We start from the raw sequence: 16550 nt of genomic DNA, 5'->3' as shown, positions 1-16550 counted from the left end.
CACTTGTCGCCTCCCAGGGTGGGCATTGGCAGGAGCTGGATTGAGATCAGAAGCAGAGCCTGGACTCGAACGTGGCACTCCAGTAGGGGATGCACATGCCTCAGGCAGTCTCTTATCCACTTCACCAAATGTCTGCCCCTAAGCAAAACACGGAGAAAACAAAAAGTCTGGGAGTGTTGGGGTTGTGGTGCAGCAGATTAAGCCCTAGCTCACCATGCTAACATCTAGCACGAGAGTGCGAGTTTGAGTCCAGACTGCTCTGTTTCCAATCCAGCTGCCTGCTAATGTGCCTGGGAGGCAGCAGAGGATGGCTCAAGTGCTTGGGCCCCTGCCATCCATGTGGGAGACCCGATAGAGTTCCAGGCTCCTGGCTTCATCCTGGCCTAGCCCTGGCTGTTGTGGCCATTTGAGAAGTGAACCAGCAGGCAGAAAATCAATCTCTCCTCTCTCTCTCTCTCTCTCTGTTTCTCTTTCTCTCTCTGTTATTCTGCCTTTCAAGTGGATGAAAACAAGTATTTTTAAACCATTTAAGGGGATGCAAATGCTAACTAACCTGATTTGATCATTACATATTGAGTAAATGTGTGGCATGATTACACTGTATCCCATCAATATGTACAATTAAAATAATAATAACAAAAATAATTCTCCAAAGTGCATCTTAGAAAACCGGCATGGGGAAATGCTAGCCAGAGCCCTGGGAAATAGAAGCATGTAACGCCGGTGCCGCGGCTCACTAGGCTAATCCTCCGCCTTGCGGCACCGGCACACCGGGTTCTAGGCCCCGTCGGGGCGCCGGATTCTGTCCCGGTTGCCCCTCTTCCAGGCCAGCTCTTTGCTGTGGCCAGGGAGTGCTTGGGCCCTGCACCCCATGGGAAACCAGGAGAAGCACCTGGCTCCTGCCATCGGATCAGCGCGGTGCACCGGCCACAGTGCACCAGCCGCGGCGGCCATTGGAGGGTGAACCAACGGCAAAGGAAGACCTTTCTCTCTGTCTCTCTCTCTCACTGTCCACTCTGCCTGTCAAAAAAAAAAAAAAAAAAAAAAAAGGCAAGCATGTAGTTTTCTTTGCATTTTCCATAAAATCTGAAGTTTGGTCCTTGACGTTCAATGACAAGAGCTATTAGAAACAGCAAATAAAACACACGTACAAAACCCCTCCTATTCCGGCCCTGGCCCCCACCCACCCACCGTGAGCAGCAGGGGGCTTCCTGCCACTCTCTCACAGCTCTGCCCATGAAGGGGGCCTCAGAGGCTGGGTCCCCCACCCAGAGCCATCTCCCAGCTGCCACCTTCTCCCCGGAACACCCCCACAAGCTCCTGGTGCCCACGCTGAGGTTTGCTTGTCCCCATTGTCTGTTTATTGTCACACGGGGATCTTATCATTGCTTCTTCCATTGCTCTGCATCATCTTCCTATCTTATCAGGGCCCAGGGAGCTGGGCAGGGTGCTCACGTGCTCCGAATCCTTACCGTGCAGGTACCCACCATCGCTGTCTGCCTGTCTCCGAGCTGTTGTGGGGAGGAGGGGGTTCAGGAAGGTCTAAATGGATTCAGGTGAGGCGTACCCCGAGTGAGCCTGCTGATCGCCGATGCTGGTTGTCTGTGGTCGCCTGACAGCAGCAGGGCCCACGCTCACGGGCCCAGGGTGGCCCAGGGTGCCGATTGAGAATGCAGAGTCCTGGCCCCACGCCTAAACATTCTGCCTCAGTAGGCCGGGGGTGGGGCCTGGCAATCTCTAAGACTCGCCGCAGCTGACTCTGACGCACAAGCAGATTTGGAAATGAGTTGAGTGAAAAGAATGCTCTCTTCCTGGAAGCGAGACTGTATCAGGGGAGCACAGTGACAAGAGGCTGGGGCTTGGACCTAGAGAGACTGGATTGGAGTCTCAGCTGTCTCACTGATCAGGTGCGTGACCTGTGGCAAGTTAGTCAACCCCTGCGAGTCTCAATAGATGTGTGGTGCAACAAATGATCCTAGAAGTATTCTGTGGTCTTCCCAACTCCGTGGGTCAAGAGTTCTGGGAAGGGCCTGGCCATGGGACTGTAGCCATCTGAACGGCACCCAAGGTGGTGGACTCCATGGCTCTCGGTTGATGCCGGCTGTTGGCTGGGAGCTCAGCTGGGCTGTCCCCAGGGGCACCTGTGTTGACTCTTTGTGTGGTAGTTGACTTCTAATTGACATGTCCCAGAGTGGGGAGCCCAAGAGGGCCCGGAGGAAGGTGCATGGCCTTCTCTGACTTGGCCTTACAGGTCTCCTTGTGTCACTTCTGTTGTATTGAAAGCAGTCACAAGCCCACCCAGATGTCTAGGAATGAGGGCTAAGACCTCCCCTCTTAATGAAGAGTGTCAGATTACACAGATGCGCTTAAGTGTGCTGCAGGATCTCATGGCTGTGTTATGCAGATTCAGTGAGATGACTTCCTCTTCTTCTAATTCGACCCCTGGCAGTTCAGAGAGTCGGTGCCAGGTGCTGGGTTTCCAGTTGCAATAGTTCATGTCGGCCGGGGCCCCAGGGATGGGGAGAAAGTCACTTGTAGTCTCTTTTGGAGACTAAGTGTGCAACACCAGTTCCCCCTTGCTTTCTCATTCTGACCAGCACAGCTCCCAAAGGTGCTGGTTGCCTATACAAGATCTCCCATGGTGCCCTGCGACCCCATAGCAGCCCTACCCAGGGGCCTGATTGCAACTGGAAGCTCCTTGGGCTCCAGATGGGAAACAGCTGGCTGAGGACACAAGGTTTTCAGGGCAGACGCCGTGGTGTGGGGCCCTGGGAGGCCCACTTGTGCCAGGAGGGGGGCTGAGTGGCAGCTGGTGGGAAGGCAGACGGAGAGCGGCTTTCGTGGGCCTGGTTCTTCCATCTCATGGTGCGGAGCGTGGCCGTTCTCTGACCTTGCTTTCTTCACCCCAGGTCTGGAGACCGTGGGGCACCTGAGGAGGTCAAAGGGTAAGCTCTAGGACCAGCTTCCTGGCTCCCATGGGATGGTGGGGGATGCTTTGCCTGCCAGGGCTGCACGTGATGCAAAATGAGAATTTCTCAGAATGAGGAGGCATCAGGAACTAGGCTGGGAGGGGCAGACGCTGGTATTTAGGCACAGCAGGTTAGGCCTTCTTACAAAGCCAGCACCCCATAATGGAATACCCGTTCGAGTCCCGGCTACTCCACTTCTGAACCAGCTCCCTACTAATGCACCTGGGAAAGCAGGAAATGATGGCCCAAGTGCTTGGGCCCCTGTCAACCCACATGGGAGACTCGGATGGAGTTGTAGGCTCCTGAGTTCAGCCTGGCCCAGCCCCAGCCATTGTGGCCATTTGGGGGAGTGCATCAGCAGGTGGAAGATCTCTCTCTCTCTCTCTCTCTCCCTCTCTCTCCCTCTCTCTCCCTCTCCCTCTCTATCACTCTGCCTTTCAAATAAATAAATAAATCTTAAAAAAAGAAAAAAAGAGAGAGACTGGGCTCCAGTTGGTTCCCAGGAGGGTAGGAGATGCCGAATAGGGCTCCTGGGAAGACAGGGCTGCAGAGAAATGGGCTATCACATGGCTGCTATGATTGGCTGGGCTGACACTGTGAAGTGGGCAGTTGAGGCCTCTCATACTCTTGTTCTGGAAAAAGACAGCCAGTTGGACTGTGTTTGGCACTCTAAGGAAACTCCTCTCTCATGCCCCTTGCCTTCCTTTTGGGACCCTTAACCTCCCCATCAGCCCCATAGCCTCACAGGTAAGGCTCAGAGCTACGCAACCACATGCTGCTGACTTAGCCCCTGAGGGTGCACATTCATGGGCTCCTATTTGCCCAACCCTGTGCTGAAGGCTAGAAAGCGGCCCCCACCCGCACGAGGCCGCTGATGAGCACAACGCACGGTGCGGGGAGGGATGTGTGCGTGAGCACCCCACGTCCCCACAGCCAGGCAGCTCTCAGAGGACCGTGGAGGTCATGCTGCGGGCCGCCCGGCCTCTCACGTCTGCAAAGCGAGGATGACAAAGTGCCTGCCTTCTGGCGTGGACCCTTCCTCGGGCTGCCCTCCACCCATTAGGGATTGGGATCAGCAGGCGGAGGAGCTCTGTGACCTTAGGAGAGCTGCTTGACCACTCAGAGTCGCAGTCTCATCATGTACAGAAGAGGCCCCTGGTGCTGCTTTTTTTTTTTTAAACCATATCGTCATGAGGATTAAATAAAGGAATGTACTAACTATGCACCTCGTACTTAGTAGGTGCTTAATAAATGGCAGCTGTTTCCATAGTGATTCGGAAAGCCGGTTAGGGAAGTAGCAGTTGTAGACAGAGGTTCCCCCATGCCTGATTGAAGGTTTCCCCCTGTTTTCCCAGACAGACAGGTTTGGTGGAAACCGTGCTACAATGTTTCAATGACTTGTGTTGCTTGCTGTTGACTGTAACAAGCCAGCCCCAGCTCACTGGCTTCAAGCAGCAACACTTTCTTCTTTGTTTCCAATCTGCTGGATGGGCCAGGCTGCTCCTCTGTGGCGCACACCTGCGCTGGCTCCTGTAGCTGTGGGCAGAGAACAGCTGTGGGGAGGTCCCATCCTCTGGAAGTTGTCCCCACTGTCAGCTAAGACTAACTGTGGCTCTTCTTCCTGGGGCCTTGAGCCCTCTTGGACCTGAGACTGGCTCTCTTCCATGGCAGACTCAGAACTGCCCTGGGTGGCAAAGCTGGAAACCGCAGGTCTCTCCCACAGCCTCGCTGCCCTCTGGCACATTTGGTTGGTCAGAGGCAGCCACAAGGCCGGCCTGGGTTTTTAGGGAGGGGACATAGTTTCCACCCTGTTCCAGGCTACAAAGTCCTTCCGTCTGGGCGGCTTCACCAACGGAAGTGGGTGGTCCCTGAGTCAGGGCACCCGGCAGTGTGTGCTCCGGGTCAGTGGGCCTCTCTCCTTGGCTTGCACGTGGCCGCCTCATCCCTAAGCCCTAACGTCATCTTTGGTCTGTGCAGGCCTGCGTCCCCATCACCTCTTCTTCCAAGGACTCTGGCCCAGCCGTATTTTAACTTCCTTACCTCTTGAAAAGCCCAGTTTCCAAATAATTAGGTCTGTTGCTGAGGTCCTGGAAGGTGGGACTTCCACGCAGGAATTTCAAAGGGCACCGTTCAGCTCCTAACACAGCCCCTTGGTGGGAGGTGCTGCAAAGAACTTCTGGCCTGATCAATTGATTGATTGATTTCACCTTCAAGGCCAAGACAGAGTAAATCTCCATTCTCTGATTCACTCTCCAAATGCCCACAATGGGCAGGGCTGGGCCAGGCTGAAGCCAGCAGCCTGCAACTCCATCCGGGTCTCCTATGTGGGTGACAGGGACCCAACGACTTGAGCCAGCCCCTGCAGCCACCCAGAGTGTGCATTATTAACAGGGAGCTAGAACGGGGAGCAGGGCCAGGACTCAAACCCAGGCATTCCGATGTGGGATGTGGGTGTCCCAACGGACGTCTGAACCACTGTGCCACATGCCTGCCCTGTGGCCATGGTTACGTGGTGATGTAAGACTACTCAGCACCACGCCTAGTGGGTGCAACGTGCCAGCTGCTAACATCACCACTTCTGTGACCTTATTATCTGCTCTTTGTGACATCAGTGGGGGAAAAGGCCAACTCTACACCCTAAGCCATGGAGATTCAGTTTCTCCTACAGTCAAGCCCCTCTCCCAGGTAGCTGCTGCCCTCAGTGCATTATACCCAGGCACACAGGGACCACCTCACCTGCCTTTGCCACCTCTCTTCCCAGCCTCAAGTGGACTGACTTCCAGAACAGGACAAGCCCACGCCGGCCACACCTGCCTTTGCGCCCGTGCACAGCCCTCCTTCTGTGACTGCACAGACACACAAAGCCAAAGTGCCTGGGGTGGCATTCCCAGGGCGGTCTCCTTGGGGAGGATGTCTTACCCTTCCCAGAGCTCCCAACTTATGCAGGAAGGGTGTTTAAGAAGTGTTTGGAGTACAGAGCAGACTCTTCCTGCCCCCCCCCCCCAACCCGCGCACACGCCTTTAGCCCCTAGCTCACCACTTCCCTCTGTGTCTTCAAATCTCAAAGTTGCAAAGAGCCTTGTGGGGATTCTGAATCTGAAGATTTTTGCTGCCACAGCCTCTCCAGGGTGCATTTCTCTCTCTCTTAAGGCCCCTGCCCCTTCCCCACCATCCACTCCACAGCTGCCGTTCCTCACCGGCACATGGCACCCTGGAAGATGAGTTTTGACATTGAACCTGACTTTTGCCTGCTGTGCGGGTGTGTGAACGGTGATGCTGAGAGAAAGAAAGCACTTCTGCTTTTTCTGAATCCCCTTACACACACACACACAGTCACACTCACACCAGGCAGCTCTCCCACTCCCCAGCCTACATCTCCTCCCAGGTGGTGTTCCTGCACTTGGAGCCGGGTAAATGGAAGAAAGACACAGCTGCAGACCCCCGCCTCCCAATGAGAAATGGGAAAGCGTGGGGGTGGGGGGAAAGTGGCATGGAGTTGGGAGAGATCAAACACCGTAGTGTCCGCAGGCCTGAAGTGTGCCCAGTGTGACTGAGGGAAGAGGTGTTGGCGGCAACATCATAGATGAGAGTGACGGAGGCAGTGCCCGTCGCCGGGGCTCCAGTTCTTTAGGGCGAGCCGAGTTCGCTTCTGTCTCTGAACACTGTTATGACCTGATGGTGAATGTGCACAAGTCTTCATCTAAACACCGTGCTGAGGGCCAGGCGTTTGGCATAGATGGCTGCACCCCGGATGGGAGTGCCTGGGTTCCAGTCTCAGCTCCGTTTCCGATTGTTAGCTGCTGGTTAATGTGCACCTTGGAGGCAGCAGATGATGGCTCAAGTCATTAGGTCCCTGTTGCCCATGTGGGAGACGCAGATGGAGTTCTGGGCTCCTAGGTTCAGCTTGGCCCAGCCCTGGCTGTTGTGGGCATTTGAGGGAGTGAAGCAGCAGATGGGAAATCTCTCTCTCTCTCTCTCTCTCTCTGCTTTTTCAATAAATAAAAATAAACTTTTTAAAAAAAAATTTTGAAGTGTGCTTAACCAGACCCTTTCCGCATCCTTGTCATATCCTCCACTGCCACTGTAAGCCATAAACGCCATCCCTGTGGAAGCAGGCGGCCAAGTTTCATCCAGAAAGGGAATTCCCCCCAGGGATTTAAAGGAAAGGCCAAAAGGGAATTTCTGGTCCCCTCGCCCCCCACCCTCTTTTAAGTTGCTGCTCCAGGACAGCAACACTGCCCTTGCTCCCACCCCAGTACCCTCACTCCGCTCACGATATTCACGAATCCGCTGCCAGGTTTCCTGCCCAGAGTGTGTGTGCATTTTAAACCCTATTCTTCCCTGATCTATTTTTTTAATTAATGTATTCTTAACTTTTTAAAACATTTGAAACAAGTCTTTAAAAAAAAAAAAAGATTGATTTTATTTATTTGAAAAACAGAGTTACAGAGAGAAGTAGAGCCAGAGAGAGAGGTCTTCCATCTGCTGGTTCACTCCCCAGATGGCCACAACCGCCATAGCTGTGCCGATTTGAAGCCAGGAGCCAGGAGCCAGGAGCTTCTTCCGGGTCTCCTACATGGGTGTAGGGGCCCAAGGACTTAGGCCATCTTCTACTGCTTTCCCAGGCCACAGCAAGAGAGCTGGACCGGAAAAGGAGAAGCCAGGACTCGAACTGGCACCCATATGGGATGCCAGCGCTACAGGCCAGGGCTTTAACCGGCTGTACCACAGTGCCAGCCCCTGAAACAAGTCTTTGTTTATGAGGCCAAGAGACACAGACAGAGCTCCCATCTGCTAGTTCACTCCCCAAATGCCTGCAATGGCTGGGGTTGGGCCAGGCCAAAGCTAGGAGCCGAGAACTCGGTCTGGATCTCCCACGTGGGTGGCAGGGACCCCATTACTTAGTCCATCACCTGCTGCCCCCCACCCTCAGAAGCAGGAAGCTGGAGTAGGAATAGAGCTGGACCAGAACCCGGGCACTTGGTGGGAGAAGAGGGCATCCCAGGTAGCAGGCAGATTCCCGACCCTGTGAACTTTTTATGGAGGTGCAGCACACAGATAGGAAAGCGTTTAAGTCCTAAGCATACAGCTTGATGAGTTTTAACAAGCTGAGCACAGCCACGTGTCTGGTGTCCAGATCAATACGCAGAGCAGACCTAGCCCCGTGGAAGTCCCGTTGTGCCCCCCCCCCCCCCGTGCAAGAGTAAACCCCATTCTGACTTCAGACACCTCAGCACGGCGCCTTTGCTTTCAAATCCCATGGATTGTGCGCTCTGTGCTTGTACCGTACCCGTCTTCTGAGCAGTCCTTCACTTGAGGCAAGGGATGGCGGGGTGGGGGTGGGGGCAGCAGCCCCCTCTGGCTTGTAAACTACTTCTAGAAAAATCTGCAGGAGCTCTAGGAGAGGCGGCAACGGGTGGGGGTGGGGCTCTGAGCAGTGCGCAGGGAGACATCCGTATTGTAAGCAAATGAAGCATGGTATTAGGGGCTGCACGGGATACCCAAGTGGACCATGTGGTTCGAAGGAACTGAAGGGGAGCTCAGACTGGCTCCAGAGTTGGGTCAAATGGTAAGAGTGTTTGGAGCCCTTAGCTCTAGTAGTAATTCCTCGGTGTCTTATACTGGAGGGGTAGTGGTGGCTTCTGCTGCCACAGTGGTGCCCTTGGATGTCAGAGAGGGAGTGGGATGGAGGATGCAATTAGCAGAGATATTTGGGAATTTCAGATTGTGAAAGTGGGAGAGGGTGAGTGCTCTGGTTTGGCTGTGGTGATCCCTCCCGGGATTCCTATGTTGGGTGCGTGGTCCCCAGCATGGTAGTGCTGAGGTGGTGGCACCTTTAAGAGGTGGGGCCTGGTAGGAGGTAATTAGGTGATCAGGCCAGGACTGCCCTTGTGAAGGGTTTGATTAACACAGGCCTCACAGGAGTGGATTAGTGCTCATGGGTTCTGCTCTTTCCGCACTTAGCCAGCCCCCTTCCAAGTCTCTGTCATGTTGGGATGCAGCAGACGGACACCCCTCCCTTTATTATTTATTTACTTATTTGAAAAGCAGTTATGGAGAGAGAGAGAGAGAGAGAGAGACAGAGGTCTTCCATCCACTGGTTCACTCCCCTAATGGCCACAACAGCCAGGGCTGAGCCAGCCCGAAGCCAGGAGCCTGGTGTTTCATCTGGCTCTCCCACCTGGGTACAGGGACCCAAGCACTTGGGCCATCTTCCACTGCTTCCCTAGGCACATTAGCAGGACGGGAAGTGGAGCAGCAGGGACTGGAAGCAGCACCCATATGGGATGCCAGCGCCACAGGCAGCAGCTTAACCCACCGCGCCACAGCACCGGCCCCCAGACGGGCCCTTGCTAGGAAGCTGACGCTGCGCTGTTTGGTCCTGCTAGCTATCAGAATTGTGAGCCATTTAAACCCCTTTACTTAATAAAGGATGCAGCTTCAGGGCATTTTGTTATAGCAACACAAAAGGGATTAAGACAGTGAGTGACTTGCTCAAGGTCACACATTCAGAGACCCAGCATTAGTCATCTGATCTCTGGCCCCAGCTTGGTTCTTTCCATTACCCGATCCCACCCTCTTGCTTTACAAAGAACCCAGTGTTGCCCACGGAGCTGAATTACCTCAGTTTTGAAAGGCGTTATGAATTCCCGGCTCTGCTGTGGACCAGGCAGAGCTGTTATGCGGAGGCGCGCCATTATATTTCCTGTCCCACTTCTTCTCTGTTGACCTTCGCTGGGTTTTGTGCATCTTTGGAAGCAGCCCTAAATCAGTATCAGAACAAAGTAAGGCGCAAAATGCTAGCACACAGTTATAAACGAGGAACAGACCGTGTGATGTGATTACTTGCCTTCCCTGCGATTTTTATTTTTGGTATTTTCCGAATAAAGAAAAGGGACTGGGGCCGGACTGGTGGAGGTGGTGGGTTAGCAGTGGCATCGCCTACCGCCAGCGATCTGCCTCCCAGGACGTGCCGAGAGCCTCGCCGAGGCTTGTGTTCCCGTCTGTATTTACTCTCCGCTGTCGAGAGACTCGCAACAGCTGGACGATAAACCCAAAGCAAAGAGCGAGCCGAAGAGAGGAAAGACTTGGTGGCACATTAATCATAGTCGTCAGACCCAGAGCAGAGGACAATGGCTGGTTTGAGGAAAGACAGAACCTAAATTATCCGGGAGATTGATCTTCGCTCTTCCGCATTCCCTGTGCCAGCTAGCAGGCCAGAAAGGTCCTGGCACAGCCACTGGCATTGACCCCACAAGGGCATCTACCGAGCGACCAGCGTGCAGTGTCAAAGAGAGCAGGGCACGGATGGCCGTCCTCTGTCTTTGCATCATTCCACAGTCGCCACTTGGCCCTGAACAGGCCTCGGCTCACAAAGCTACAGAGAAGGCCTCTGCTGTCATGTCGTCAGGGGACGTGATTTGCCTATGGCCACTGCCTGCAAAGCCACATGGAGCGCCCCGTGGGAGGAGCCAGTGGAATGGGCAGGTGCCTGGAAAGCGAGAAGCTGACTTGCTAGGGACACACCAGGACAGGAGACCACGAGGGGGCTAAGGGCACAGCTGAGCTGTGGGCTTTGAGAATCAGGCAAGCAAGCAAGTTGGTTACCATCTAAGCCTCTGGTTCCTCATCTGTGCCAAGGGCATCCGTCGTAACGGTACCTTTATTCTAGGGGGTTTTTCTGTATGAAATGAGATTATTGATGCATGTAAGTGTTTAGAACCAGAGCAGGCAAATGATGTAAAGGTTAAGACATGGCTTGAGAGGCCTGTGTCCTGAGCATCCCAGTGATGGGATTTGATTGCTGGCAATGCTCCCAACTCCAGCTTCCTGCTAATGGGCACCCTGGGAGCCAGGGGGTGATGGCTCAAGTGGTTGAGACCTGGATGGAGTTCCTGACTCCTGGCTTCCACCTGGCCCAGCCCCAGCTGTTGCAAGCATCTGGGGAGTGAACCAGTGGATGGCAGCTCTCTGTGTGTCTTTCAACTTAAATAAACAAATAAATCAAGTATTTAGAACTGTGCCGGGCAGACAGAAAGACCTTAATGAATTCTAGTGATTATTTTCCTAAGGGCTGAAAAAAGCTAGTGACCCTCCTCTCCCCAAATCTCAAGAGCTCTCTCTAGCTTCAGGAGAGCTGTGTGGTGGGTACTGCCTGTGCTCGCTCTCCCCATGGTAAGAGCATGAATGATCTTTTTGGAAGCTCACTAGGGATCTGTGTGGCTGGGGACTATGAAAGGGCAAGGTGGGTTCGGATCTCACCAAAGCCAGAGCCAGACACAGCTAGAGAAGCTCGGTATTCTGGGGAGGAAGTCATCCCCTTGAACTTGTTGGCCTCACACTTTCGCAAGGCTTACCTGGGAAGGAGGCAACTCTCCATTCAGATGATAAATTCCTCTGTTCCCATGGTGAACGCAACCAATCAGCTGAGACCTACTGATCCCAGCAAGGAAGAAATTCCTTCTATGATATTTGCTGCCATTGGCGACTTGCCGGAGTGACCTCAGAGGGGCACAGTTGCAGAAGCTCCGGGGAATCTGGTCCCAGAAATAGTTTCAGGTTTGGGGGAACAGTGCGTCTGCGCAGGAGGCAAACAATCCGAGGGGACTTCGAAAAGTTCCCAGAAAATGGAATGAAAAGATAAGTTGATTTTGGTGCAGAAATGTTTGAAATGCATGGGGGCTTCAAGAAAATAATTGAAAAAGCATATTATGAATACGCCCTCCGTGCATTTCAAAACCCTTGGACACCAAATTACACTTTGAATTCCACTTTCCCACGAGCTGGTCGGAGGAGCACATATTATTCTACTGGAAAGAGCCCAGGGCTGGAGTCGGGTGGAATCCCTGGAGCTGCTCTCCCAGATCAGCCCGAAACTCTACGAGCTTCAATTTCCTCAGCAATAAAACGCACATAGTAATACCTAACCCATAGGGTTATTACAGGGCATAAGTGACATTACGTGGAAATGCAGCTAATAAAGTCACCGAAAGGAGGGAAGGTCTTCAAAACACAGTAGCTATTTTTAAAAAGGTGGGAATTATTCGCCACTTGCTTTGCTATCCAATGCAGCCTGGAGTCATCATAGTTGCTGTGAAAGGCCAGTGCACCAATAGCCCAGGCCAGCTGTGACCAGGACCTACACTTTTGGCTCCGAAAGGTCTGGATGGTTCCTGTCTCAGTCTCTTGAACTTGGCTTCTCCTCTTGTCATGATACGGAATATCGATTCAGTCTTAGATATCGCGTCCTGCATTACTGATTCCCAAGGATGCGTTCGTATCTCTCTCTGCCTGGCACCGTGCGAGGCACTGAGAATATTATGTTTTTGCATGTTTGTTGCTGCACGTTGCTGAAGCTTAGTAGGCAGTGACAAACTGCCCTGCCCTTACGGAGCGTGCAGTCTTGTTGGGGAGATGATTGCCCTATAGGGAAAACTCCCAGGGTCTGTTCAGAAGCTGTGTCTGGCCCTCAGAGGGAGGCATAGACAGTGGCAAGCAAGGAAGTGACAGCGAATGAAGGGGCTTCACGAAGGAGTTTGGATTTCACTCCTAGGGCAGTTGGTCTGCATGCGACATGGTTTCATTTTTTGTTTTACAGACTTATCTATTTGAAAGCAGAATTATAGAGGGAGGGAGAGGGGAAGAGAAGGAAAAAGAGAGAGATCTTCCATCCACTGGTTCACTCTTCAAATAGCTGTAATGAGCAGAGCTGGCACAGGCCTAAGCCAGGAGCCTGCAACTCCATCTGGGTCTCCCAAAGGGGTGCAGGGACCCAAGCACTTGGGTCACCTTCTGCTGCCTTCTCAGGTGCATTAGCAGGGAGCTGGATGGGAAGCAGGAGAGACAGGACTGGAACCCACGCTCAGTCTGCTTAACTTGCTGTGCCACATCACCAATCCCACAACAAGATGTATTTATTTATTTGAAAGCCAGAGTTACCCAGAAAGAGAAGGAGAAGCAGAGAGAGAGAGAGAGAGAGAGAGAGAGAGAGAGAGAGAGAGGGAGAGAGGTCTTCCATCCACTGGTTCACTCGCCAATTGGCTGCAACAGCCAGAGCTACGCCGATCTGAAGCCAGGAGCCAGGAGCTTCTTCCAGGTCTCCTACGTGGGTGCAGGGGCCCAAGGACTTGGGCCATCTTCTACTGCTTTCCCAGGCCACAGCAGAGAGCTGGATCAGAAGTGGAGTAGCCAGGACTCAAACAAGCGCCCATATGGGATGCCAGCGCTACAGGTGGTGGCTTTATCCGCTATGCCACAGCACCAGCCCCAATAAGTAAATCTTGAAAACAAACAAACAAACAAAAGAACATGGACTACAGAAAGAGGGCTGCCTGCCTGGCTTCCGGGCTGTCTCGGTTTCCTCGTCTGTAAAATGTGCATAATGAGTCTCCCTGCCTGACAGTATTTGGAAGGATTAATAATCAGTTTATTTAAAGCACGTACAAGACAGCTGTGCAGCTAACAAGCACTGTGTTAAGTGTTAGCTGTTCTTAGGAAGCTGCATGAAGGTCTGGCACTGGAAAACAACAACAACAACAGGTGGCATTTAAAGCCATCAGGCTGAGTGAGACTGTTGGGGGGTAAGGGTGGGGGGAGATCCAGGCCCAAGGCAAGGAACAGAGAGTGCAAAGAAGAGCCCAGACAGAAACTGGAAGAGGTTCACAAGTAGGGTGCAAACCACGTGCATGTGGCCTCTGGGAAGCCAAGAAGATGGAGCAGTTAGCCTGGGGGAGTGGCCGAGTGTGTTAAGTGCTCCTGAGCGGCCAAGGCAGGCCAGGAATGAAAAAATGCCCCCTACTCCTGGTACCCAGGAAGTACCTGGTGAGTCTGAGCGCTTTCTGCAGAAGGGTCAGGGAGGATGGAGGAGTGGCTGCCGCCAGTATGACAAATAGTGATGTATCCACACGGGGACTTCCCAGAGCCTTGGCATGGCCGAGGCCCCTCTCGGCAGGCAGGCGGGTAGAAAATGATGTGTAAGATGTAGCAATAAGTTTCAGAGGTGAGGTGCAGTGTGTTCTGGACAAAGAAACCAGGAAGGCACCACCAGCAGTGCTGGCGATCTGTGACACACACCCGAAGGTGTGTGTATGCCTTCCCCCCGCCTCTGCCCGGCTTTATTTTTACACAGACTGTAACGAAACTATGCATACTGTTTGGCACCTTGTGGCTTCCCCCTGAACAGTAGACCTTGGGGGCTTTCCATGTCAGCACACAGAACACATCTTTATTTTTACAAATTGCTACCCAATATTCCATTTTATGTATGTGCCGGCCGTGTCACTGCTGGAAGTGGAGGCTGTTTTTAATCCTGTGCTGTTGTAAACAAAGATGCAGCTTGCCCCATATTTTAGGATAACTCCAAAACGGGCTGACTTTTTTTTTTAAAGATTTATTTCTATTTATTTGAAAGGCAGAGTTACAAAGAGGCAGAGGCAGAGAGAGAGCAAGGTTTTCCATCTGCAGGTTCACTCCACACCGGCCAGAGTTGGGCCGATCTGAAGCCAGATCTGCCAGGAGCTCTTTCCCAGTCTCCCATGCAGGTGCAGGGGCCCAAGTCCTTGGGCCCTGTTCTACTGCTTTCCCAGGCCATAGCAGAGAGCTGGGTTGGAAGTGGAGCAACCGGGACTCGAACTGACGCCCATATGGGATGCTGGCACTGCAGGTGGCAGCTTTCCCCGCTGTGCCCACAGCCCCGGTCCCGCACTGACTTTTAGAGTAAGCATGAGATAAGAAAGTGGAGACGCCACATGTATATAAGACACCTTTCTCTGGAAGGCTGACTGTACAGGGAAACAGGTCAGTAGGGGGGCCCAGGAAGGAGATGAGGGTTTAAGAAAGGGCATTCCAAAGGCAGCAAGTGCTTCATGGAAATGGGCACTAAGGGTCACCCAGTGAAGAGCATGTGGCGGTGTGGGTGGCGGCAGCTAGGCAGAGCACCTGGGGCGATGCTTCAGCAGGTGCACAGGGCTGCTTTGCAGCAGTGTAAAGCCCTATGCTGGGTGCTGTGGGAACATCAGGATGGAGGGAGGGAGGGACACAGGACCTCAGGAAGATAAGCCTTTGCAACATTGTTAGAAAGTGGTTGAGTCTGTCCGGGAGGTACTGCCATCTGCAAACTCCCTGCCGAGGGTTCTTGCTGGTGGAGTTCACTCATCCTTCCACAGGTTCCCTGGGTTGTTGATAAGACATTAGCTGGGAGGAGAGAATGATATTTTGGCTGAAATCTGGATTTTTCCCATAAAGATTCAGTGACATGCATATCCTGGAAGGCTTTTCAAAAGTTGGAAATAAATAAAAATCCCAAGAAGAATTTATATTCCTGATGGCTTTGCTGATGGTCTTGTAAATTGTATATTTAATCAAAGGCACTCGAAAGTCTTTTTTTTAACCATTGAAGAGCCATTTAAATGTCAACATAAGTGATTCCCTCCCAAATAGTGCTGTTTATACATTACTTCCCCTAATAGACCATAATGATTCATAAGGAGGCATTTCGCGCCTCTAAATTGTAGGCCTATTGAAATATAAATTAAGATGATAAACAATTTGACCTTACCTGAGCGTTCTAAGTATTTACATGTATCAAATACGAAATTATCCTGGATATCAGGATCCCTAAAAAGGCAGCCTTGCTTTTCTGGCTGAATTCGGTAAAGAAAACGGGGTTATAAATTTCCCTTAGAGGGTGGACCGACTAGAGGGGAATACACGGAAGAACGGGCCCAGGGACCCAGCCATGCGTGCATCTCCGGACTGCCCCAGGGGCTGGGGGGCGCCCAGCGCCCTCCCGGGGTGGGAAAGGCGCTGCGGACCACCCCCCGCGCGCTCCCCTTCCCCCCTCGTCCCGCGACGCCGCTGGAGTTTCAAAACATGGAGTTTCTACAGGAACTTTGCCAGGCCGAGCTCGCAGCCCTCCCGGGCTCCCGCAGCGGGATTCGCCTTGGCGGCGGCGGCGCGCGGCCTCCCCGCACCGCCCCTCCCACACACACACACTCCGGGGAGCCGCTGACCCGGCGGCTCCGCAAAACCGCTCGGCGGGGTTCTTAACCCGAGAAGGCGCAGGGCCACCGGGGCTCGCCCCACCCCCACGCCCGACCTTGCCCGGACCCCGGAGGGTGGCAGCCGGGAGCCCTCGGCGGGGCCCGAGCCGAGCACGTCCGCTGGGCCTCTTTGCCGCCGCAGGCGCTGCTGTGCTCGGGGCCCGGGGCTCGGCGAGCTTTCCATTCGCGGGGCGGGGGCCGAGAAAGCGGGGGGGTCGCCGCAGCGGAGGAGGGGCGCAGGCCGCGGCGGGCTGGGGCTAGGTGCAGGGGCCGCTCGCTCGCGCTGGGGTTTTGTTTTGTTTTGAAGCCGGGCGTGGGGGAGGGGCAGCACCTTGTCAATGAGAAATTTCCTGTTCGCAAGACTCAGCTTGCAGAGTTTCTGTCCTGCCCTTGAACTGACAAGTGGATCTCGGCGGCGCGAGTCCCCGAGAGTCAATCCAGCCGCACCAGGCGCGCACGGGGGTGGGGGCGGGGGCACCCGCGCAGCGGCGCCGAGGCCCCGGGAGCCCGGCCGAGCGGGGCCGACGCCTGCCCTCCCGGT

The 16550-nt window shown here is 53.7% G+C and overlaps 1 protein-coding gene and 1 long non-coding RNA gene across 3 annotated transcripts in view; one reads left to right on the top strand and one right to left on the bottom strand.

Annotated features, from left to right (window-relative positions):
* The window catches only part of BCOR (BCL6 corepressor), a 113053-nt gene that overhangs the window by 41851 nt on the left and 54652 nt on the right, over positions 1-16550 (top strand). The window lies entirely within an intron of this gene.
* Positions 14343-16524, bottom strand: LOC138847530 (uncharacterized). The gene is made up of 2 exons (XR_011385420.1): positions 16341-16524; positions 14343-15161 (listed from the first exon to the last, which is right to left on the bottom strand). It is a non-coding gene; the product is annotated as an uncharacterized lncRNA (long non-coding RNA).

The sequence above is a fragment of the Oryctolagus cuniculus genome, chromosome X (genome assembly GCF_964237555.1).
Source record: "Oryctolagus cuniculus chromosome X, mOryCun1.1, whole genome shotgun sequence".
In the NCBI taxonomy this organism is placed as follows: Eukaryota; Metazoa; Chordata; class Mammalia; order Lagomorpha; family Leporidae; genus Oryctolagus; species Oryctolagus cuniculus.
This window is presented reverse-complemented; position numbering and strand designations above follow the sequence as displayed.